The following is a 25352-nucleotide window of genomic DNA, read 5'->3' on the forward strand; positions in this document are numbered from 1 at the left end:
CAATAAGAAGGTTCAACAGCTGAGATGGCGATGCAGCAAAGCACTGTGGAGTGCTTAGGGCGTGTTGGAGCACAAAGGACAACACGGCCATCCAATGCAGCTGAGGAAGTCTCCAGGTATAACGATTTTTCGTGCCACTGGACCCTGGCTTCCAACGCCGAGAGAGTGGGACTGTCTCTGTGCAATGACTTTTCCACTTAAATCTCCATGCACAAGATGCACAAGTGTCTTTGTGCACACTCATCTATACACCATAGATGAAAACGCACAAAGACAATGGTCATCCTCGGTTACCAAGAGACTACTACTACTAAGGTAGAGTGTAGGAGTAGGGAAGATAGATACGTTTAGGAAAAGGACTATTTGTTATTTGGGGTAGTATAATAGAATAGGCTTAGAATAAGGGGGATTTATATACATTTATGGATGATCACATGAAAAAATTTTGTCTTCAACAAATTTTATCAAATGATCAGAGGAAGGAATGTGGTAATGAGATTATAGAGTTGAATTTTGATAAGAGTAAGGTTGAGAGGATTAGAAATTGTCTCCAAAGTGCTGGCTGGGCTCAAGCTTTGGCTTAAGGACCCCTGGAGAATGTTCTGGAATGCAGTGGACTGAGGAGGAAGGAGTTTGAAGGAACAACTGCCATTTCCTGTCCTAAGCTAGGAGAGGAAGAACTACTCCTGGGGGCTTTCCTACCTCAAGCCTTTTGTGGACAAAGGGAAACCTTCAAACCATTTCCTGAGGTTTCTGTTCAACTGGAGAACAATTTGAAGAGGATCTAGTTATCCCTGTTGTGTTTACCAACTTGCCTGGAGGTTTTACTTTGAGATCCTATCTGTTGGACCCTGAGGTTCTACCTCAGGATCAGACCTAGATTGGGAGGACTCAGCCGTCTTGGGTCCACTCTTAGAAGATTTTGGAGACAACTTTTGGTAGAAATGACTGAACCAGAGTCTGAGGATTATAGCCAGGTACTTTAGTCAGCTTTGGGGGAACATCTAGCCAGCAACAGAGAGCTGGTAGTGTAGCTTGGAAGAACAGAAGCATCCTTTGTGAGAAGGACTTAGATTGGTTGGGTTAAGTGTAGAAATTAGAGTCAGGGCATCCTTTTGTTTAATCCTCACATTCTAACCTTGATTTTTTTTTAAACCCTTACCTTCCGTCTTGGAGTCAATACTGTGTATTGGTTCTAAGGCAGAAGAGTGGTAAGGGCTAGGCAATGGGGGTCAAGTGACTTGTTCAGGGTCACACAGCTGGGAAGTGTCTGAGGCCAGATTTGAACCTAGGACCTCCCGTCTCTAGGCCTGGCTCTCAATACACTGAGCTACCCAGCTGCCCCCCTAACCTTGATTTTTAATAAACAGAGATACTGCTTTCCTTATAAAATAGTCTCTAAGGCTTTTGTGTGTACTGGCCTAGTGAGGGAAAGTAAACCTGCTTTGCTTTCACAAAAGGGAAGCTAGATACCCACAGACAACAACTGGGTATCTAAACAGTTGCCTAGTGTGGATAACACCATGTATCTACATTATTACTTTAATTAGGAACCTTATTTCTTCAATTCCAAGGCAGGAGATTGGTAAGGGCTAGACAATCAAGGTCAAGTGACTTACCCAGGACCACACAGCTAGGAAGTATCTGAGGTTATATTTGAACCCAGGACCTCCTGTCTCCAGACCTAATAATTGCCTTTTGAATTAATGAAGATAGAGCATCAGGATCTCTTGACAATATGGCTGCCCTTTTGGAAATACAGTTTTTATGGGTTCTTTGAAGGTAAAATAGATGGGTCTGTCTTGGATCAAAGACCAAATCCCTTTACTGAATATACTGTGACCCTTCTAAACTGAAAGTCTGGATGTCATTAGAATTGAGTAATCTCAACTACTATAAAGGTTATGATGTAGAGCAAGATGCCTATAAAAATTGGAGGCTTCTAATCTCACTTGAAGACACACACAGAAAACTCTACCATAAAAAATGAATTGCTATATTATATGAAATCAGTGGCCAGTCAGTTCCATATTCATTTGTGAACAGTCAGGTCAGCCTTACATATGGGAAGGATATGTGATTATCCATATGGTAGAATGTGAAAGGCTCTAAGAAAGCCTTCATTCCCTTAAATATGGGACACATCCCAACCAAGAGTTCTGGTGCCTCATATTTTACCATTCCAGATTCTTTCGGCTTCAGCAAAATGTAGTTCCCTCAGGCTTCTAATAAAATACAAATACCTGGGGAAAAGGTATAAACAGTATATGACATATACTGTTATAAGAGGGACTAGGGTAGTGGTAGGGGAACAAGGTCACTGAACTGAAGTCAAGGGGGCAGGAGATGTGGTGAGGACATGGGTGATAAATAAAAGGGAGGTTGAAAGTGAATAAAAAAGGGAAATGAAAAATAACAAAAACAAACGTCACAATTTTACTAAGGGATAATACTGCTCCTAGGGACCTCCAAAGGGTTTTTGGTTAGCAGAGATAGTCATATCTCTCTTTTTGTTCTGGCTTCTGGAGAACCTTTCTCGAATATTTCTTTTAAAATAATATAAAGATAAGTTGAGCTTTGTAGATTCAAAAGATGAACAGCTTAAACACTCCCAAAATTTAACAGCCAACTATAACATACTAAATGGCATGGCTTACAATGCAATAAAACTTAAGAGATACGAAGTTCAGCTGCATGAAAAGGCTTCTCCTTCCAAAGGAAGACATGGCTAAAAGAGAGAGCAAAGTTCTCCATTCAGGAGTCCGATAACATGTACACTATAAATTATAGAGCAAGGTTTGCTTAGTCAGAATAAAATGAAAGTAAAATGAGAAAGATGCCCATGAGCAATTGTGCAAAAGCCCAAAGGTGCCCTTCTATAGGTAATGAGGAAAGCTTTTAGGGTAATTGATTCTTACACTAAAGAAGCAACAAGAATGACACTGGTTAGAATGAAAGGAGGGTTTAATGGAAGTAGGGCTAAATGCAAAACATTGAATAAGAAAACCCACCATCTGGTAATGTTCTTGAGCCCCTTTCAAAATGAAAGGACATTATATAAATTCAAAATGCAGAACTGTTTCCTGATGACTGATGGGCCCAAAGCCTGGTTGAATAAGTAAGTCCCGATGAGTCTTAACACTAAAATTGTAGAAACATAGACAGAGTTGGAAGGGAACTGAGAGACACATCTAATTTAATCTTTATCTAAATTACAAGTCCTATTTAGAAAATAATCGAAAAAAATGGTAATCCAATGTCTACTTAAATACTTCTAGTAAAAGGAAATTCACTGCTTAGAAAGGCAAACTGTTTCGAATTTTGACCAAGGAAGAAACTTCCTTGGGAGTTGTTTTTCTGATGAAATAAATCTTTCTTTTTTCTTCGTATTTATTGATTTTAGTTCTGGGTCAAGGAGAATAAGTCTGATCTCTCTTCTACATAAAAAAAATTTCAAATACTTTAAAATGATTTCATGTCAACCCCCTAAACTTTCTCCAGCTTAAACATCTTAAATTCCTTCAACTTATTCTCTTAAGATAGGCTGCTCTGCTCTTTCAAATTTTATCATTCTGGTACCTATTCTATTGATATCCTCCAATTTAGGATGTCTCTTTTTAAAAACATGGAGCCCAGAGTTAGACATAGTACTTTTGACCTGATCTGACCTATGTATAGCCTTTCTATTTCTGGACAATGTCTTGCTACCCTCTCTCATAATGCCTTTTGCTTACTGCTATTCACTAGTAAGCATATTACCAAATTGTGATGCAGAACACTTTCCAAGGAGGTCTTTTAATTGTATCATAGATCTGTTAGAAAAAGGTTAATGATTTTGAGACATAGAACTTACAACCCCTAGGCACAGATTCTGTTATAATGTTGGTTTAAAAACTGTATTCATTTTTAATATTGCTTCTTAGCTGAGGTTATTTAAAAAAACAATTATTAGATCCTCCAACTATTATACCAGACAATAAGTAAATTTTTAATTTTTTTCTAGTTTTAATTAGACCATAAATACATGCATGAGGGGAGAAAGCTTTATTTTTATTTTAAAATCTTCTTCATAGTGCTAGATTCACAGAAGCTACTCAATAAATGTTGGTAACTTTTTGCCTCTGAAGGACTTGCTTTGTGACTATGAGCACTAAGTCAATTCCCTTTTTTTAGACATCATTTCCTCATCTTTAGAATGAGGGATTTGTAATTAAACTAAATGATCTTTTATATCCTTCCTGGTATTAATGTAATATTTTGAACTCGGTGTAATTATTTGTTGCCCTAGCATTTCCATCTTTAAAAGAAAAAAATCAAGCAGAAAGAGAGTGCTGAGACTGGAGTCAAGAAAACTCATCTTCATGAGTTCAAATCTGGCCTCAGAGACTTCCTATGTGATGCCAGGCAAATCTCTTTACCCTGTTTGTCTCAGTGTTCTCATTTGTATAATCAGCTGGAAAAGAAATGGCAAACCACTTCAGTGTCTTTGCTTAGAAAACCTTAAATGTGATCACATACAGTTGGATAGGACAGAAAAACTACTGAACAACAACACTTGGATCATAGGAACACAGGCTTCAGAACATGATTAGAACTTAGGGACCATTTAGTTCAAACTCCTTTTTTAATAAGTGGAAAGCTTGAGGTCCAAACAGGGTGAGTGATTTCAAAGGCTTTAGAGTTGGAAGAGGCCCTCTAGCCTTCTATCTGTTTCAGCTTATCAAGGTCACAAATTCTTTCTTGATAAATCCCTTGTTCTCTGCCCAGGTGAGATCACATCCAGAATATTGTGCACAGTGCTGGAACTTAACATTTTTGAAGGGACAGTGAGCAAATGGAGCATATCCAAGGATGGTGATAAGGACAATAAAGGAACCTGATAACAGAATTGGAGAGGTAAGGGGAAAGGAGTTAGGGAGGTTATAAGTCCAGAGCTGAGAGGGAGGTGAGCACAGATCTTCTTACCCTAAACCCAGGGTTCTTTCTACCACACATAGACTCTTATGTAACATCAAAGAATTGATGTAATTATAAAACCAAGAAATAGACATTTTCATGCTGTACCAGTAGTAGGTGGCACATAAAAATGATTCAAAGACTGATTATTCATGTTATTATAAAAAGAGTATTTAGTAGAAGAGGGCTTCTATTCCTTAAGGTTAAAATTGTGATCTAAGGAAGATAAATGGGAAAGTTCATTAACATTTCAAATATTGAGAGGAAGAAAGAATCTCATTTCCAACAGTGCCACTTAGGTTGATTATGCATAGGTTCTACATGCCATGCACATATGTCTTAAATTGTTTCTGGTTTGGGACATGCCACACACAGTAGTTAGGGGAGAGTTGTACAGCTGGTTGGCTGTTTGGAACATAAAGAATTCAGTTGAAACTATAGAAAAGTAATGCTCTTAGTTCTCTTTTCACTTTAGATGTTCTACATAAAACAAGTTGAGTAATCACTATGAATCTAAATACTGAGAAAAAACCTATCCTCTCACACTTCTTACACAGTATAATTCTCTATATTTATAATTAATATATTAATATTTGTATGTTTATAATTGATAAAGTAATTGGAGAAAATGGGTTAATAAGAACATGCTGCCTCATATTTGTTACAAAGGTTGAATTTACAAAGCTGCTAAATCATTTGGTTAGAAAATGATAAATTTAACAGGATAATTGGAGGCAGGTAGGTGGCACAGTGGATCTGAATTAAAATGTAGCCTCTGGCAGAAGCTATTTGGCCCTGGATAAATCACATAACCTTTGCCTCAATTTCCTGAAACATAAAATGGGGCTCATAGGTTTGTGAGGATAAACTAAAATAATATTTGTAAAGTGCTTAGTACAGTAGTCAGCATACAGAAGGTACTATGCAAATGCTTATTCCCTTTTCCAGCTCCTTCCCTCAGATGATCCTGGGATCCCATCTCTCTTTTCAGAATCTTTCTCTTCTTTTAAGACTCATTTTACCTGCCATCTTTTTATTATAGCCTTTCTTAGTTGAAAATATTCTCTCCTTCCCCAAACAATCTTAGAGGACTTCCACCTAAATTTTTCCTTTGTCTTCATTATTCCCTACTGGGTAAAATATTTATTTGTATATATGTCCTTTCTTTACCTTCCCAGTCCTTTTCTCTCACAAAGAAAAACATAAATTCCTTGAAAACAAAGATTATATTTTCATTTGAATCTTTAGTAGTTAGTTGAATACTTTGCATAGTTCCAGACCAAATCCTGATGGACAAATGCAAGAATTTGCACAAATTCTTGACACAAATTCAATTGGAATTTCTTGAAGAGATGAAGTAAAAGTTTTTTTTTTCCACAATAGGTAGGTATAGGAGAATAGACAATGTTCCTCATGAACATTAGTTGTCTAGCCAACAAAACATTCTAGTGTCCAGAAACTGAAAGAGGACTAAAAGAAGACAAGGTTTTGGACCTATAGTGGGGTAACTCAGTCCATTCAGGTCTCAGGAACAGATGCCAACTGGCGGTTCTGTTAATCTGTACTTAGTTCCAGGTCATATATCCAAGGCATAATAATTGGGGCACAAAACCCAGGGGTGGCATTCCAGGGTGAGGAACAGTCTCAAGCAGTAGGCTGTGGACTAAGAAATGAACAAGTTTGGAAGAAAGCAGCCACTATGTAGCTTGTCTACCAGGGATGGAGCAAGCTCTCAGTTCTAGCTTCTCTCCCCATGTTGGCAAACCTATGGTACCAATGCTGCATGTGGCTGGTCCCTTCCCTCTCTCTAGGAGTACCTGAGGACATTTCTCAAATCATCTGGTCCTCTGTCCAGCAGGCCAATGGGAGCACTTCTTCCCTAGTAAGGAGGAATAAGGAGGGGTGGGGTTCATATGCAGTGTAAAGGTTGTAATCTGGGCACTCAGTCTCTAAAAGTTTGCCATCACTGCTCTAGTCCATTCTGTAGCAGAATAATCAGACCATAAATCCCAAACCAAAAGGTAGCTCACAGTTCTGTCACTATGAAACAGAAGAGTTTCCTAGCTGGTGGATCCAGCAGCAGTCTCCAGAATTCCAAGAAGGCAAGTCTACAGGCCTATTGCTCAGACTGAAAAAACAGCATAAACTTTAAAGCTCATATCAGCAATACAAAAATAAGACTTGAACAGGATCAGATCACTTTGAATGTCTCCAGCATGAACTGTTAAAATCCTAAAATATTGCAAAACTTTAAATACCCCAAGAAAGCAACAGTTTGATCAGTCCAAACATTCCCTTCATAAGTACATAGTCTTGCCCTAACATTGAGGTTAATAACAGGAAGTATGCTGAAAGAATGAGCAAAGGGGGGAAAAAGAATTCCACTATAAAAAGCTATAGTGTGGTGATGTTCAAAACACAAAAGCAGAAGAAGGCAATGACTCCAAAACATCAACCAGCAAAATTTCAATGAAAAACACAGACCAGGCACAAATTCTATTGCCATTCTTTGTAAAGTAAGAGTTTTTTTTAAGTTAAAAATATTTTAGAGTTGAAATGAGAACCCTAGATGAAGAAAATTGAAAATAAATGAGTTATGGAAGAAAGAATTGGAAAGGGAATTACCAGCTTTGTCCATGAGGCACAAAAGAGTGTTCAAGCAATGAACTTTCTAAAAATGAGAAAAGGTCAAATAAGAGCTATTGATTTCATGAGATAACAAGAAATGTTTCATGAGACAAGAAGAAACAAAATCAAAAGACAAAAAAAATTGAAGAAAATTTAAAGTATAGCAATAATAACTGAGTTGGAGAATATCATGGAGAAATATTTAAGGGTCACCTTGTTACCTGAAATCTATGACCAGAAATAGCCTACACATCATACTTCAAAAAAAAAGTCATAAAAGAAAACTATCTAGACCTCTTAGAACAAGAGTGCAAAGTAGAAATTGAAAGAATCCATTAGTTACCTCTGAAAGAAACTTCAAGATGAAAACTCTCAGGTGCCTGACAGCCATTTTTGCTGATTAAAATGTAAAATTTAACTAAAAAATAAAATGTTCATTGAATTGAATAATTATTAATGAAAATAATAATAATTATTATAGCTAATATTTATATGGAACTTTTGAGGTTTGCAAGTACTTTATGTATATTATCTCATTTGATCTTCACAACCACCCTGGGAATTACATGCTATTTCTAATTCGCATTTTACAAAAGGATTTTGGGACAGACTTGGTGCAAATCTGAGGTAAATATTATATATCTGTTCTATAGTTGCACAAAGTTGTCTTTATATACCATTATAGTATAATTAGTATAATAGATTATTGTTTTACTTAGTTACATGACTTTAGTAGTTTTTTTGTGATCAAGGAAAATCATTGTTCTATATGAGATAATAGTATAGGTTACAACATTAAGTATTTTTTCTAGAAAGGACTTTATTTTCATCTCTTTAGGGATACCATTCCCTTTCACACTATGCATGAAATGCTCCTAAGCTTTAGGTAATTTCCTTTGAGTTAACTCTGGTTGCCCCTATTCTTGCTCAGCAGTTCCTCCCAGGATGAATCTACATGAATTTAGAGCCTCTGCCTCTTTTGTTGTGGACCCTCTAAGATACAGTTGAATTTTGTTACAGCTTCAGGCAAGCTGGGTAACATTTTATATAAGAACACATCATATGTCTGATTAACTTGTCTTTCAAACTTGGCCAGGATAAATAAATAACTTGTTCTCTTATCTTAAAATTGTTGACTTAGGTTAGAAATAGAGGGGAAAATCAGATTCATTCATAAGGATAATAATTAATCATAAGCAAGAGATCCTGTCCTAACCAAGAAATGATGTTTAAAACAAAATTTGAATATATTTTAATAAAGCTAATTCAGGTAAAGTGAGTTGAATGTTCAAATGACAGCTATTTAGTGCTATGAATTAGTGTGCTTCAAGGAGACTAATATTCCTTCTCTTGAATGGATTCTTTTTCCTAAATATAAGCTTTGCCATAGGTGAAAATGAGTTCGAATGCTATTTTAAAGACTCTCCCATCACCTTGGATGTTCTGGTAAGTATTCCCTGAGGCAGCCTCTTTAAAATCCAATCAAACTACACACTGAAGATTTTAAAAATAATAAAACAGGATTGTTCTTTTGGAAGGTTGCCAACTTCACCTCGATGCAGTCTTGATTTGTCTTCTGCAAATGAGTTTTTTAGCCAAATTCTGCCAGGAAGTAAAATATACCCTGGGAATAAACTGGATGCTGTGATGGAGCATGTCAAGTATTTCCAACCACTAGGGTTCTAGGAGTTAAAACCAAAGGCACATTTTATCATTACCATCCTGATCCAGCACTCTGTGTAAACATGGCTTTAAAATCCATAAAAGCATTTTCTTAATTCCCTTCACCAGTTTTTCAGAGTCTTTTCACATAACCAGGTAAGCTGGCCCTCATCAAATTTCTGGCTTGTTTGGTAATCAAACACAGCTTTCAGATGTTGTTGAAATTGTCAAGGTTCCTCACCAGATTCAATGATTCGTTCACTTAACAAGCATTTATTACACATCAGCCATATGTAATAATGTACTATTCTGGGAAATTACAGTCCAGTGGGGATATAAGCTATGTAAGAAAATAAAGATCATAGAAATCATAATATCAGTGTATAGTATGTCATTACTTATGAAGTGTTCAGGAAGATGATCTGCATGGCTGATTTCTCCAGGTAATAATACTATTACCTTAAATGTTTGTAGTTTATGCTGTTAAATCATTTCAGTTGTGTCTGACCCTTCGTGAGCCCATTTGGGGTTCTCTGGGCAAAGATACTAGAGTGGTTTGCTATCTCCTTCTCCAACTCATTTTACAGATAAGGAAATAAAGTCAAATAGGGTTAAGTGATTTGCCCAAGGTAACACAACTAATAAGTGTCTGAGGCCAGATTTAAACTAATGAAGACAAATATTCTTGACTCTAAGCATGGCGCTTTATCTAATGTGCCACCTAGCTGCCTCCATATATAGTGTATAAGAATTTACAAAACACCTTACAAACATTATTTTATTTAGTAGTTACAGCAACCTCTGGGGGAAGGTTGTACAAGTATCTTTTCCTACATTTTACATATGCAGTAAATGAAGATAAAAGATATTTGTTCAAGGTCTCATAAAAAGTGTCAGTGCCAGGATTCAAACATAAGTATTTCAATTCAACTCTACCATATTATTTCTATATGGTATATATGAGTTACGGAGAAGAGGCCACATTTGAGGATAGGTATTCACCTTACTTCTGATGCATAAATCTGACTCCAGAAAGATCTTTGTACATTTTTAAAGGCATATTTCCTTTAGCGAAAAAATACATTATTTACAGAAAAGAAGAGGAGAGGAAGAAATCATGTTAAAACTTTGTGTGCAAGAGTGTGTGTGAGAAAAGCTGACATTTCTATTTAACAAGAAATTCAACAGAGGTCAGTAGAAAATCTTGTATTTGGTTATTAAAAAACCCAATTATATAAGTTTAGAATGGAAGATAACTGATTATACATATAGTTCATATGAAAAAAGACCAAAGTAATTTAGTTGACTGTCATCTAGATATCTTTGACTTCTCCCCTCTTTACAATGCAGCAACAGGTAAGGGCAATGTGGTGTAATGGACCAAGTACTACACTTGGAGCCAAGGAGACATGAATTCAAATTCATCTTGGACACTTATTATTTGTGTGACCATTGCCAAGTCACCTACCCTCTCTGTAAGTTGAGAGGGTTGGTCTAGATACACTTTAAAGTCTCTTCCTGCTCCTAGTCTCTGACTCATGAACACCTATAAACATCTATTAAACACCAGCTATATGCCAAGGTTTGGCACTGAGTTTGCAAAGATAAAAATGAAATAGCTCTTGCCCTCAGAAAACTCTACTTATGAGAGGAAAATAGCATAGTCACATAAGTCAGAAATAGATGTGGGTATGTGTGTGAATTCGCAGTATGTACATGTATATGAATATATATGTAAATTCAAGGTTATTTCAGAACAGGAAAGAGGATCGGAAAAGGTCTCAGGAAAGGGTTGTGGTGCTTGAACAGACCTCTAAGATAAGCTAGGGATTATAAAAGGCAAAGGTGAGGAGGGCATGCATTCTAGCCACAGGGAACAGCCTGTGCAAAGGCATGAAAGCAGGGGAGGAATGTAATGTATGAGGTACAAAAAGTAGGCTGGTTTGGCTGGAATGTAGAAATAGTTAAGCAAAATAATATGTGATGGACCTGGAAAGGCAGGCTGGAGCCAGACTGGAAAAAGCTTTTAATTATTAAATAGACTTGATTCGAAAGACAATAGGGAGCCACTGGAGTGTTTTGAGTGGCAGTAACGTGGTCAGACTTGTGTCTTAGGAAGAGCTCTTTGGCACTGATAGCAAATGGTCAATAGAGGGGAAGAAAGAGACTGGAGGCAGGGATTTCAATTACAGTCATCCAGATGAGAAGGTAAGAGGTCTTGAAGTGGGGTGGTATCCTAGGACTGGTGTTATGGAGTTATAGATATGTATTCTGTGGAAACTGATGATTCCATTTGGGGTTTTTTTGGGCAAAGATATTGGAGCAGTTTGTTATTTCCTTCTCCATTTCATTTGCAGATGAGGAGTGAGACAAATAGGGTTAAGTGGTTTGCCCACGGTCACACAGATAATAAGTGTTTGAGGACAGTTTTGAATTCAGAAGATGAGCTTTCCTAACTCCATGTTTGGTGTTCTATCCACTAGCTGCCTCTATGTGATCTATAAGAATTTACAAAACATCTTACAGAATTATATTATGTGGTCTTTTACAACTTTGTGAAGTCATTAACCCATCAGAGTTGGTAAAGAGTAGCCTTTATGCTCAGTATCTATCTAATCCAGCAGGGTCTCAGAGATAGGAGTTGGGGTTTCACTAGATCAAAATACTGATTTCTATCAGTATCACTTTCTTTTTGGCAAAAAGAATATTATTTTTTTATCACTGTAAAAAGCTTCCTACTTTTTTCCTTGGCATCAAGATATTAATTATTTCAAGAAATAGTAGATACTTTATTAAAAGGATAGACATGTCAGTATTTGTTGGTTTCCCTCATATTAACTCTTAGGAACTATTCCATTGTACACAGTTCATAGGGATAGCTTAAGTACTATCATCTTTGTGCTCCTGGCATATATTGTGTTGAGAATGCAAATTCAGGCATGCACATAGAAATGATTTTAAGGAATCTTTTCAGAAAACAGAGCTAAAAATAAAAACACAGAAACCAGTATGATTTTTCACACATGAAAACAAATCTAAGCTCCTCAGTCTATGAATCTGAGGTGGTTTTTCTCATTTGACTATTTAAAAAGGCAGAATTCTCCTTCATGTGCCAATTATGGGCTGAAAGTAACAAAGTAGGGACAAGTCACATAGAACTCAAAATAGCTCCTGATTCTAGATAATTTGTTAATTTAGTTGTTGTCCCTTCATTCCCTCAGACTGAGTCACTTACATTTGAACTTTGCCTTGAATGAGATTTACTAATTAGATAATATAATCAAAATTTATGCATGGAAAGATTATTGGCTCTAGAGTTAGAAATCCTAGGTTCAAGTGCTACTTCTTATACCTAAATACTTTTGTGAGTATGACCTTGTGTAATTCACTTAACTTCTCTATACCTTAATATCATCATCTATAAAATAAGGAGTTTAAGATCAAGAATCTTGAGGTCCTTTTCCAACATTAGTTCTCTAAGCCAAGAATAGGAAAATGATACAGCAACAATTGCCACTGATGTTATCTGAGTAGTTTCTGAGATGGAAGAGATGGTCTTGTCCTTAGGTGGGATAGGGATGGTAGAGAAGTAGAATGGAGAAGGGAGCTATAACTCTCAATAGCAACATTGACTATAATTCCTAAAAGCAACAGTTCTGCTAGCAGTAGCTAGTAATCCATGTTATTTATATGAACAAATCACTCATAAGTCATGTATTCCCCAAGTTATGGCCTGTCTATATCTGGAATCAAAATTGCTTCCTTTCAAACTCTTGACTTTAAGTCTTCTAAGTTGAATAGACCATCAGTTACCATTGACAACCTCTAGAATTACAGTCCTAGATGTGACAAATGGGCCAGTTTTTAATCTTTCTGTATTATTAACTTGATAATTGTACTTATTCTGGTGATTTTTTCCCTAATAGGTAATGTCACTGCAAATCATCTTGATACGCACCCTCACTTTTCACTATGTTCCTAAGGAAAACTCAGTGGAGAAAGATGTGGAATGAATTGATTGGGGGAAAGAAGAATCCATTGATTTTTAGACTCATTTTTCTGAAATGGCTTAATCTCTGCTCCCGGCCAAATAAGAGCTCTGTCTATTATGTGAAAATCACTAGTAATCAAGTTCTTGTAGAATTTGTACAATGCTACAATGAACACTCATAGATTCATATCTAAAATAATGACCCCTTTAGACCTGCATTCACATATGTGCACTTACACACAAAGATAGATGAGATAGGGTGAAGGGAATGAGGAAAAAAGGGAAGGAACCAATTCAAGAAATGAAGAAGAGCTATTGTAGAAGAAAAAAGTTTTTCTAGTTGTACTTAATCTTATAGGAACATACAATTTGAAGCTAGAAGGAATCTTAACAGTGCTATAGTCCGATACCCTCATTTTATAGATGGGAATACTTCAGTTTACAGCAGTGGTATAACTTACCCAAGTTCATGCAACAAAAACCATGTACTGTCTATACAAGATTTATTTATAGAAATGGAAAGTAGTCTCAGAGGGACAGCACTTGAAAAAAAGAGAGACCAGGAAGGCCATCTAAAGAAGATATGATTTAGGTTGAGTCTTGAAGAAGATCAGAGTAGAAAAGTGATACATGTGAGAATGGAGACCATTCCAGGAATGGAGGGTAGTCAGTATGGAGGTAAAGAGGAGGAAAGAAGTATCTTGTGTCATGAATAGCAAGTAGATTAATGTACCTGAATCATAGAGAACATGGAGATGAATAAGATGAAAGAAGACTGGAAGGAGGGTTTTAGATTGATTCTGGGGGTAACAGGGAGCCACTGGGCTTTATTGAGAGAAGGAGAGTAACAAATTCTTTGGAAAAATAACTTTGGGAGCTGAGGAGGTTAGACTAGAATATGGAGAGATGAGGCAAAAAGATCAACAAGAAGGTTATGCTACCAGTGTGGTGGCCACATGAATGGTGAGAAGTAGAAGGACATGAAACATTTGTGAAGGTCGAAATAAGAAAACTTGGCAATATGTGGAGTGGAGTTTCTATATATGTGGAATGAATTCAAGAGAGGAGCCAAGGTGGCACTAAGTTTGTGAGCTGAGCCTGATATTGGTGTCTATGACAGAAGTTTGGTATAGGGGAGCTTCTGATAGGAAAGATGAGGAGTTATGCTTTGGATGTATTGATCACATTTGAATCTAAGGCACTGAATGGGATGACCAAGAAAGAGAAGAGTACCCAAGACAGAGTTTTGGAGGTTAATAGGAATGAACTAGATGAAAAGTTAGCAAAGGAGACTAAGGAGGACTCAGATAAGTAAGAGGAAAGGCAGGAAGAGTATCCAGGAGGAGATGGTGATCAATAGATTCAAAGGCTGAAAAGAGGGCAAGAAGAATGAGGTGTGAAAAGAGTATTAGATTTAGCTATTAAGAAATGATTAGTAACTTTGAAGGGTGAGTATTTTCAGTTGAAACTTCAGTTTAGAAGTCATATTGCAAAGAGTTTAGAAGTGAGGAAGAGAGGGGAGGTAGAAGCCTATATAGTGTATAGATCATTATCTCAAGAATGGTAATTAGTTCCATTAGCTGAGACTTCTTTAAGGATAGAGGAGATACTGAAATGGCTCTAGGCAGCAGTGAAGGAGTCTATATAGGTAGATATTAGTTATTAAAGTGAGTATAATGTTTAGGACAATCTCCTGGAAATATGGGAAGGGGATAGCTTTAAAGGTACATTTAAAGACTGTGAGAAGATGGTGGAATAGAACAGATTTCCTCACTATAAATTACACAAAAGATCAGTTCTTGACAGAGTTTGAAAGAGGAGATAGTGGGGGGAAAATTCCAAACAATGTGAGATAAAGTGGCAAGAGAGAAGAAGCCATCAAATGGCCTCAGTCTTTTTACCTGAGAGGTGGAAGAAAGGTTTTGGGGACTACATAAAAATGTCTGGAACTGCTGGTAGGGTGAATGAAGTATGTAATTGAATAGAGGTGTAAAAGGATTAGTTTGCTGCATTGAGTGCACAGGTGACATGTAACATAAATTTGTAGCAGACCCACTATAGTTTCATGATTTCCTTTAGGTCTATCCAGCATCACAAATAGGAGCCAAGTGACCCTCTGGAGAAAATGAAAGTATGAAAGAAGACTTTGGAGGAGAAAGAGCTTCTTTGGGAGTTTAAGGCACAACATAATGGCTATTGGCAAAGATGGAGGAAAATTTAAGCTAGTTTTGATTGGCCAGAGGTAAGAACTTGCACTAACAGGTGAAAGATGAAGAAAGCAGATATTTATTTTTAACAATTAGAGCTTTTCCAAAGTCGAATGGGTTGCTTTTTTAGATAGTAAGTTCTCTATCCCTGGAGCAGCTAGATGAAAAAGAACTTGTCAGATGTTGATGAGGGGATTTGGTCAGGTATGGATTGTCCTTACATGGATGGCTTCTGTGGCCCCTTTCAATTTTAAGTGTTGAAGTTATATGGGCAAGACAGGAGCCTTAGGTCCATGCTTACATTTGAGTCTGTGGTCATTTCTGGTACTTGAAGGGAGAATGGAGAAAACACACTGTTAGGTAACCAAACCTTGGAATGGGTTGATATCAATTCAAATCTCCTTTGTATATGATCCTTTAAAAACTGTCCCTATTTCACCATAAATCTTCCTGAAAGGAGAAAAGTGATTGCTTGGTTGTGAAGGAAGTCTCAAATCATGTGAAGCAAATTCCCAGCAGTAGATATCACATCCCAGAATTTTAAACAACCATAAAGAGCAGCTGGGACTGCTTTGGAACATCTTGAGATAGCTATCTTCTTTCAACTGCCATTCATTCTTTTAAAAAGCCTATGCAAGCAAACCAACTGAGAGCCTGCTCCATTTGATAGACAAGGAAAATCTTATGAATTACACTAAAGGGAGAAGTTTAAAAATATATCATCAGAAGAGATTAACATTCTATACCAAGCTAAAAAACAAGTTTCAATTTTAAATGCAACTTCAGAGTAATATCCAACCTCTGTTAAATCAGCAACATTGGGTTTATTTGGCTAATGTTAACAAGAGCTAATTGATTGTCAATACTATCTGACATGTTTGGAAGAATTCTTTTACTTATCTGATATAGGTTTATGGCAATATTAGTTGGATAGCACCAACATTGACTGGTATAGCATGTTTTTTTAAATCATTGTATATTTTATTTTTATGCTCAGCAGACATAATCATGGTAATCAGGGTAATATGATCTTAGTGTTCAGTTGCAAGCTCATATCTTTTTTTTCCTTAACCAAGGAATATTTCATTAAACTATTAATTGTTTAAAACAGAAAGTCTTTAAGGAGCAACCCTTATTCTCAAATCCCAAAGATCTCTTATAGTTTGGGAGTACGAGGGCCTCCCAGGTAGACCCATTTTCCCACAAGTATTGCTTTGGTATCATGCTCATGCTTGCTTAATTTGTTTTCAGGGTGACATTTAAAAAATGTTTTCTATATGAAGGAACTTTTTAAAATTAGAAGATATATTTTAAGTTATACACAAATATGGCTTAAATAAAAATATAGTTTTATATTAAACATGTGAACTATGTACACATATATATATATGCCTCAATCTATAATTGTACCCTTTTCATTTGACTGCCTATCATGAATCATCTCTAGCCCAAATTTAACTGCAGAGTAAGTATTCATGCCAATTGGAACTGCTAATTAAGTGTACTGAAGCAATTAATGGGTAAAAAGCAGGGGAGGATACTAAAAATCACAATGTTCTAATGGCAGTGGTCATTGATGATTTATAATCAGTCACCAAAAGTCAAGGAAAGCAACAGCCAGTAAGATGAATTGACCTTAGATAACATAGAGAGGAAAAGAGACTAATGTTTCCAATTATGAGGTAGGCCTAAGAAAACCATTTATAAAACAGGACTCATCATTTGTAAAGAAATTATACACAAAAAATCACTATTACCATTAGAAGCACTTCAGAGACAATATCTAGAGCCCATCATTAAATTAGATTGGGGGAGATAAGAGCCATACAGGTAAAAATAAGTAAGAAATAAAAAATGAATTATGAACAAAATCTTTTCTTTCTCTGTCCTGCTTAGGGTAATGCAGCTTTGAAAATAATTTTCCAAACTCATTAGAGGGAAAAATATTTTACTCATTAAATTTCTGGTTGCCATGGCCATAATTTCCCTTTTCCTTAACAATATACATTCTTTCATTCATCCATCCATTCATTCATTCAAAAACTATTCACATACATGACTTCATTAAGGATACTATCCTTTTCTGCCCTTATTAGATTATAATAATAGAATGTGAGTTAAAAAAACCCAAGTAGCAAAAAAAAAATAAATGCATGAGGTTTATAATGCAAAATACATGGCAAGGATATTTCTTGTTCTCATATAGTAGAGCAAGACCTTTTTGTGAAGTTTTGCACAAAGACTCCGGAATGGAATTTAATGTCACATAAGCAAACTTCCCTTCCTTCTTAAATTGAGGTGTGAGGTTCAGTTCTAGAATAGTAATTCAGATATTTTATTTTTAGTTTTTTCACCAATTTTGCATCTTGATGTTATGTTAATTAATTGGTCTCCTCGGTCTTGTGGGTTAACCTAACATCTCTCCTCCTTTAATTCAATCTTGGGCTAGATTCATCTGAAAGGCTCTAACCTCTTTGGAGATTTTATATTACTTATGGGACGAGGTCCACCTGAACCTAGCAAGGAGAGGTAAAAGGCAATAGAGAGCAAAGGGCTTAGGGTTTAGTTCTGTTGGCCAGTTGCTTTTGTATGTTGGACAACTAGGTGGTACAGTGTTGAGATCACTAGGTCTAGAGTCAGGAAGACCTGAATTCAAATCTTGCTTCAGATAATTACTAGATATTGTAAAGATTAAAATTAATATTAAATACTCCAAGTATTATTTTAATACTATTTATTAAAATCCAATTAGAGCAAAGAGCAATTAAAAAAAAACAGAGCCAGAAAAAAAAATGCTTCCTCCTTCACGCTGGTACAAGCCAGAGAGTCCAGGTGGGCAAAATGGAAACTCAAACCCTCAGTCTACATAAGGAGATGCACAAACAGGAGAAGGAAAAGGGAATTGTGGGAAATGTAGTCTCTATGGTTCAAAATTCGGTATCAATACATTCCCCCTGTGATCCTTTGGAGACCAGTCTCTCGAATGGATCATGAAAACATAACTAACTTATTACTTGAACTAGAGCTATATACAAATATTATAGTTTTTAAAGGGAAATTGTAATAATTTGGGGATAAAAGGAAAATTAAAGGAAAAAAGGAACAAAACCAATAATAGGTGCATTGACAAAAAGCCATTTAGGGGTTAGTCCCCTTTGGCATAAGAGTGTACATTCAAAACAAAAGCATTCAACCCTCCCAAAGTTGAAATTTGCCATATCTCAAAGTTCCATCTGGATCTTCTGGTGCATCATGTGGTCTCTGCAGGCATCTGCATTGGGTCTTCTAGATTCTGGGAGGTTGTCTCTTGTTGAAAATTAGGCTCAAATTCAAGTCAAAGTTCACAATAACATAGTCTCCCCCGAGAAAAATAATAATACATTCCCTCCCTGAGGAGGATACAGGGATACATGTAGGAATTACATAGGGATACACGGTTGAGTCATAGGGCATATCAATCAATTATCAAAAAATATCAAAGAAGTCAAAGAAATTTTAAAAATAACCTCAGTTAGATATAGAATATAAAAAGAAAACTTGAAAAAATTCTGGGAAGAAGGAAAAAAGAAAAAAATATATCACAACTCACAACAGGTTCTTGTAGTGATCCATGTCTCATAAGCATGCAACAACAATCAGTCACTAACCCAATTTAGCAGTCTGGATTACAGTAAGTTCTCACATCATGAGAGAAACAGAGACTAGATCTTGAGACAAATGGGAAGTAGAATTCCCAATCCCTTTTCTTCACTTTTTTGGGGTAATGGTGCCAGAGCAATTGATGTTATATACTTGATATAGAGTGTGGTACAAGGAAGTCCTGCATTTAACATATGGTAAACAGCAGCAACCTCAAGTCTCACACATGATCAAGTCATTGTGCTTTTTGTGCAGAATGTCATCAATCCCCATAGGATTGGTTTGGTTTCTTTTACCGTTTCATACTCATTTGGCACTTTGCAAGTCAAGTTCTGTTCTCCTCTTTGGTTCATTTCTCCTTTAATTAGACATAGTCATTGAGCAAAGTCTCAGAATATTTAAATAACTAGTGGCAGGTGGCCATATTCCAAAACCTTTTGGGTATGTTTTTATATGCTAGGTAAACGGACATCTTAGTTTATTCTATTGCAAATGTAAAAATAGTTTAAAAAACCTTTTCAATACTAGTGATGTGTTTCGAAGGCAAAAAATGAGAAAAGAAGGAAAAAATCAAATTCTGTATGACAGAGGTAGGAAGAAAACAAAATGTTGAAATGTGTATATTTCACAATTACAGAGGTAATTACATAGGGGATAGTATTCAAAAAATAAGATTCATTTCCTCTTTGATTTACCATGATCCACAGTGTGGGTGCAAATAAGGTAGATAAAGCAATATGAGTGCAAATGAGATAGATATTCAAAAAATCCAAAAAAACCCGCAAAACTAGTAAAGGCACAAAATGTTGCAAAGGGCACATCAGGTCAATATAGGTCACTAATACAGATTTTCTTCTTTGAAGTAATATATGTGTTGCCCTACAAGGCAATTTGTGCAAATACAAAGATCAACCAAATAAAGTTCAACAAAATAGTACAAATCCAGCAATAAAGAAATCTAATCACAATCAATAGTCAAATTCAATCAGTGCAACTAATTATTCATCATCAACAGAAGTTATTCATTTTATATGGCTACAATGAACCCATGAGTTCCTCCCTTCAGTTTTTTATGGCTGTTGGTGTATTTAGTAGGACCTGAAATGGTCCATCATAAGCAGGTTCAGTCGACCCAGTACGTTTGAAATTCTTTATGTACACACTATTACTGGGTTTAAATCATGAAGTGAGAAATTTATGGGGCCTGCTTGAACAGCATATCTAGAGTCATAGAGTTCTCACAATTTTGTTTATAATTGTCTGATATATGTAGCAATAGCTGTATCTCCTCCTAACAGTGAAGTATAGGTAGGGGTAAATGGTTCCTGAATAGGTGGATGTCCTAATAGCATCTCAAATAGTGAGATATGTAAATCACCTCTGGGTCTGCTTCTGAGATAAAACAGGGCCAGAAGTAGAATTTCAGGCCATTTAAAATGAGTCTACATGTACAATTTGCCAATTATAGTCTTAAGTTCTTTATTCATTCATTCAACTTGGCCAGAGCTCTGGGGATAATATGGTGTATGAAGTTTAGGTGTTATCCCCAAACATGAATAAATTTGAGATAAGACCAGTTCAGTAAAATGAGTTCCTTTATCTGAATCAATATGTGCTGTCAGACTAAAAAGAGGAATAATTTGTTTCAAAATGATTTTAACAACAAAAGCCACTGTGGCATGAGCAGTAGGAAATGCTTCAGGCCACCTGGTCAAATGATCGACCATGACCAAACAAAATTTATACTGTCCAGCTGTTAGCATAGAGATAAAGTCAATTTGTAGATGCTCAAATGGTGAGTAAGCAAGAGGACAGCCACCAAAGGCTTTTCCTTGAACGGCATGTTGATTAAAGGCCTGGGAGGTAGGACAAGCTGAACATACTTTGGGGGCAATTGTAGTTATTCCAGGTGCTATCCATACATTTTTAACAGAGTCTACAATACCTTCAGTGCCAAAATGGCCATGTTTATGAATGGAGTGACAAATCTGGTTATAGAAAGCCCTAGGGAGCAAGGGTTTACCATCTGATGATAACCATAGTCCATTAATCTGTTTTGCTTTAAATCTCTGCTTCCATTAGACCACTTCCTTGTCATTATAAGAAAGGGATAGATCCAAATTATTAGTAATTGTTAGTGGCATAATTAATTCAGGGTCTTCTAAGGTTGATAGTTTTGCTGCCATATATGCTTGGTTATTTCCCCTGGAGACAGGGTCAGTGCCACCTGTGTGTGTAGAGCAGTGAATGACAGCTATAGCTTCAGGGAGCTGGATGGCAGAAAGAAGTTCAAAAATAAGGTTTGCATTGGCAATACATTTTCCAGCTGATGTTAAGAATCCCCTCTGAAACTATAGCATGCCTATGGCATGATATATGTGAATGGCATAGCAGGAGTCTGTGTAAATTGTGACTCTTTTATCTTTTGCAATGATACAGACATATTTCAAAGCTGTGAGTTCTGTACCATATACTCTTACATTTGAGGGCAAGGAAGCTGTACACAGAGTAACAAATTCGGTAACTACTGGAGCTCCTGTATAGCGCATGCCATCCCTCACGAATGAAGAACCATCTGTAAATAATATTAAATCTGAATTATCCAAAGGGGCGTCCAGTAAATCCTTACAAGGTTTATCAACAGTGGACACTAAAGATGTACAATTGTGTAAAGGTTCTCTGGAAACTAGTAAATCAGGGAGAAAGGTTGCAGGATTAAGAACTCCACAGTGTTTTAGTGTGATATGTTCATTATTTAATAATATCATCTCATGCCTAGTAATCCTTTGGTCAGTAAATGCCTGTGTCCCATGTCATTTTTTTTTAAACCCTTACCTTCCGTCTTGGAGTCAATACTGTGTATTGGCTCCAAGGCAGAAGAGTGGTAAGGGCTAGGCAATGGGGGTCAAGTGACTTGCCCAGGGTCACACAGCTAGGAAGTGGCTGAGGACAGATTTTCCCATGTCTTAATAACAAAGTATCAACCTTGTGTGGACACATTATGGTAAGAGGGCATTCCAATACCAGATTGGCAGATTTTGTTACTAATAAAGCTGTGGCAACTACTCATCTAAGTCACGGTGATGCTCCTGAAGCTACTGGGTCAAGCTAGGCTGAATAATAGGCTACTGGGTGTTGAGCAGGTCCCAAAAGTTGAATTAGAACACCTGAAGCTACCCCTTTCTGTTCATGGACATATAAAGTAAATGGTTTATCATAATATGGGATGCCGAGAGCAGGGGCAGATGGGATAGCTTGTTTTAAATTTGAAAGAGCTGTTAGGTGTTCTGTTTCCAGCTTAAGTGGCTCGGGGACCAAATTTTTTGTGAGTGCTACCAGAGGCTTAGTGATTTCCACATAGTAAGGGATCCACTGCCGACAAAATTCTGTTGCTTCAAGAATCACCCTCAATGGCTTTTTAGTGGTAGGAGTGCTTAACTTTTGGATATTATCAATAAGCTTGGGAGAAATTAAATGGGATCCAGCAGTTAGAATGAAGCCTAAATGTTGTACCTTGGGAAGATACCACTTAACTTTGTCTTTGGAGACCTTGTGGCCTCTTTTATGTAGCTCTAAGAAGAGGTGCTTGCTATCCTCTTGGCATGCTTCAACATTTGGTGAGGCCAACTGTAAATCATTCATATACTGAATTAAACTACTGTATTTAATTTTTATGGTATCTTTATCAGCAATTAAGAATTGTGTGAACAGGGTGGGGCTGTCCACAAATCCCTGAGGTAAATTAACCAAAATCCAAAGGAGCCTTTCCAAGTGAAAGCAAAGATATGCCTGGAGTTCTCATGTATGGGTACAGAAAATAAAACTGAGCACAAGTCTACTACTGTAAAATATGTAGCTGGACTAGGAATAGAAGAAATAACAGTATTTGTTAGAAACTACAGGGTGTCTCTTTATAATGTGATTGTTCACAACTCTCAGATCCTGGACAAATAGATAGAGATGCTTGCCATTGGGCCCCAGTTTTGGCTTTTTAAAAGGCAGGATGGGCATATTGTATTCAGATTTGCAAGAAATTATGATGCCTTGGTCAATCAATGAACTTATTACAGGTTTAATGCCATCAATTCCCTCCTTCTCCTTGTACTCCTACGAAATTTTATTTTTCTGATCTTCAATATTAAGATAAAAAATGCTACTTCATGAGAGATTAAAGCAGAAATGTAGGCCAACAGGAAAAATCAATCAAAAAATTTCAAACACTTACATGATCTAATGAAAAATACCTATCCCATCCAAAACAAGTCTGAATTTTGTGAGCCTGTTCCTGAACCACAAATAGAAGACAAACCTATTTCTCCCAAAATGGAGATGAGACACCCCTCTCTTATACATCAGGTACAGGTCCTTCTCTTTCGTACTCTGCAAAATCTCTCCCATGTTCTACAACCCCTGGCTGATCTTGCCTCCCCTGATTGTTCTTCTAATCCCCCACCCTCTCCTGTTCCTTCTCCCACCCCATGACCAGTCCCAGCCCTGAAGAAATCTCAACCTGCTACAATACCCGTTCCTACCCATGTTGCCTCAAAATCCCCTTAGTCAACTTCTGAAGGGCCACAGCCATCAAATGATTCCTATGAAGGCATTTTCCCCTTAAGGGGATGCAATGGGGATATGGTACCCCAAGACACTATATACCTTTCACTTCTCAAGAAATCAGAGAACTGAAATGTAATGCACCTCGTTTTGAATGTGAGCCTCTGGTGGTGAACAAGAAAATTGCTGATATTTTTGATTATTATGACCTGTCTTATAAGGATGTTGAGAATTTGCTCAATGCTTTTCTAATGGAATGTGAGAAAAATAAGATCAACTCTCATTTAAGTTTCAGGGGTATGGTGCAGCACACTGGCCAGCTCAGGATCCTGCATGGGATTATAACAGACCGGAGGACTGGTTGCAATTAAATCATTGTAGGGAGGCCACTATAACAGATATGTGAGAATGTTCCAAGGATATGGAAGCATGGTCAAAATTTGAAAGCCTTAGACAATTCGATGCTGGGACACCCTCACAATTCATGTATAAGCTCATTCAGCTTGGCGTTTGGTACCTAGACCTTGATATTTCTAAAGATATTGTCTGAAGACAAAGATATTAAGCAAATAAAGAAACATTTTATCAACAGTTCTTGCAGGTTGGTCTATGATTATTTTAAGACGCATTGCCCACGGTGTCCTCATTTGGACCCTGAAGAGTTGAGGAATACTGCTGCTTATGTCTTTAAAGGTCAAAAAGAAAAACAGGAAAAGGCTAATAATGTCATAGAAACCTTGAAAAAAGAAATTATATCTTTAAAGGATAGGCTTGATATACAAGAAAAGGGCATGATGCTCAACCAATGGCATTAGCTCCTCTCCAAGAATCTAACTGTAAGCCCCCTACCTGCCAATTCTGTCACTTAGATAACTGGATGGCATCTTCCATGTTTAAAACAAAACAGGTGGTTCCAGTGGATTGAGAGCCAGGCCTCGATATGGGAGGTCTTGGGTTAAAATCGGGCCTCAGACCCTTCCTGGCTGTGTGATTCAGGGGAAGTTACTTAACCCCTAGTGCCTACCCCTTACTGCTCTTCTGCTTTGGAACTAATACAAGGAATTGATTCTATGATGGAAGGTAAGATTTTAAGAAAGAAAAAAAAAACCCAAGCATAGAATATGCTTCCTATTCAAAGAAGGGATCCACTAGAGTTGGTTGAAGGTAAAGGTTTCTCTTTATTTTCCACCTCTACCTCTAGGTATACTCATTCTCTCCAATGCCTTCATATTTTCCTGTGATTGCTGAAAGTTACCTGTTTCTTCTACTCTTCTCATCAAAACCTGATTTTTCAACCAAATTTAGAGGATGATGAGTTAATGCTATATACCTTTTGTGAATCTGTCCTCTCATAGAGGACAATGGCAAAGCTTTAAACCTGAAGGAATAAAACTCTAATGGAGACATATTGGCATAGTGGAAAGAAAATTAGACCTTATCAGAGGACCTGGGTATAAATCCCATATCCCCCAATCTCCTATTTTCTGCCTTGGGCTTTAATTTATTTAACTATAAAATAAGGAAATTGAACTAAATGATGTCCAAGATCCCTTCCAAAAACAAAACTATTATATCAATAATGGACTTTTTGGTTCTAATGACATATGGTTTTGTCCATTTGAATTGCTTTTTGAGTAGTAAGCTATGCTTATCTAGTCTTTTTACCAGTGTATTTTAAGAAGAGACCTAACTTGAAAAGACTGTATGTGGTTTGT

The 25352-nt window shown here is 36.7% G+C and overlaps 1 protein-coding gene and 1 long non-coding RNA gene across 10 annotated transcripts in view; one reads left to right on the forward strand and one right to left on the reverse strand.

The window, feature by feature from the left end:
- Positions 1-25352, reverse strand: part of OTUD7A (OTU deubiquitinase 7A) — a 431998-nt gene that overhangs the window by 137086 nt on the left and 269560 nt on the right. The gene's annotated exons all lie outside the window — the stretch shown is intronic.
- On the forward strand, positions 553-24231 carry LOC103093157 (uncharacterized). Of its 2 annotated transcripts, XR_001629697.2 has the most exons (5): positions 553-977; positions 4768-4896; positions 10340-10436; positions 15317-15479; positions 23927-24231. It is a non-coding gene; the product is annotated as an uncharacterized LOC103093157 (long non-coding RNA). The 2 variants fall into 2 exon arrangements; XR_001629696.2 differs by lacking the exon at positions 10340-10436 and having other exon boundaries at positions 565-977.

The sequence above is a fragment of the Monodelphis domestica genome, chromosome 1 (assembly GCF_027887165.1).
Source record: "Monodelphis domestica isolate mMonDom1 chromosome 1, mMonDom1.pri, whole genome shotgun sequence".
Taxonomy (NCBI): domain Eukaryota; kingdom Metazoa; phylum Chordata; class Mammalia; order Didelphimorphia; family Didelphidae; genus Monodelphis; species Monodelphis domestica.